This window comes from Octopus bimaculoides, chromosome 2, assembly GCF_001194135.2.
Source record: "Octopus bimaculoides isolate UCB-OBI-ISO-001 chromosome 2, ASM119413v2, whole genome shotgun sequence".
NCBI lineage: Eukaryota > Metazoa > Mollusca > Cephalopoda > Octopoda > Octopodidae > Octopus > Octopus bimaculoides.
Window position 1 is genome coordinate 32849532 of NC_068982.1, and position 1131 is coordinate 32850662.

The following is a 1131-nucleotide window of genomic DNA, read 5'->3' on the forward strand; positions in this document are numbered from 1 at the left end:
CTCGGCTGTTGTTTGTGCCGAAAGTGTCTCTGGAGTCCAAGTCGGTGGTGAAAGAGAGGTGGGCAGAACTCGCACGGGATGGTCGGTGTAGGACGAGGATGTTGAAGACGCTCCTTTCTTCTTTTGCCTTTTACCTCCTCATTCTGTTGTCTGTTCTGCTCGAAGGAGCTGGCTCCATTGCAGATAGCAGTCCTCCAGGCTGTCCTATCCATGGCAATCTGTTCCCATTAGGATGGCTGGATGTTAGCTTGAACCAAGGTCCGTTTGAGCTGGTTTTAAAACGGAATTTCGGACCTACTCTGGGCCTTGTTCCGATTGCAAGTTCTCCGCAGAGCATGATCATTGGGAGACGGGAGGGCTCCATACACTGGACGTGACCTGTCCAGCGGAGACGATGGTGGCTTTGACATTTGGCAGTGAGGCACGACGAAGAACCTCATTGTTGGTAACGTGATCTTCTCATTGTATGTTGAGGATCTGCCGTAGCTTCGATTGCTGGAAGCATTCAAGGCGCTTGAAGTAACGGCGGTAAAACGTCCAAGTCTTACAAGCGTAGAGTAGAGTTGACAGGACAATGGCACGGAAGACCATGATCTTTGTCCAGACGCTCAGCGCGTGAAGAATACATTTTGGCTAAGTCTGCCGAAGGCAGAGTGGGCCGCACTAATCCGGTTCTCCACGTCCTTGTCGTGGTGGAAGAGCTTCTACTACTACTACTACTACTACTACTACTACTACTACTACTACTACTACTACAACAACTACTACTACTACTACTACTACCACTACCACCACCACCACTACTACTACTACTACTACTGCTACTACTACTACTACTACTACTACTACTACTACTAATAATAATAATAATAATAATAATGATAATAATAATAATAATAATAATAATAATAATAATAATAATAATAATAATAATGACAAAAAAGGAAGAACAACAACAACAACACCAACAACTACATGACAATGATTAAAGTTGGATCATCTTTGATCATAGAACAGCTTGATCAGGATTGATGTGGAGACTAAGCAAACAGGATGTCTAAGATAAGCTGAGGTCATGTATATATACATATATATATATATATATATGTATATATATATATATATATATAT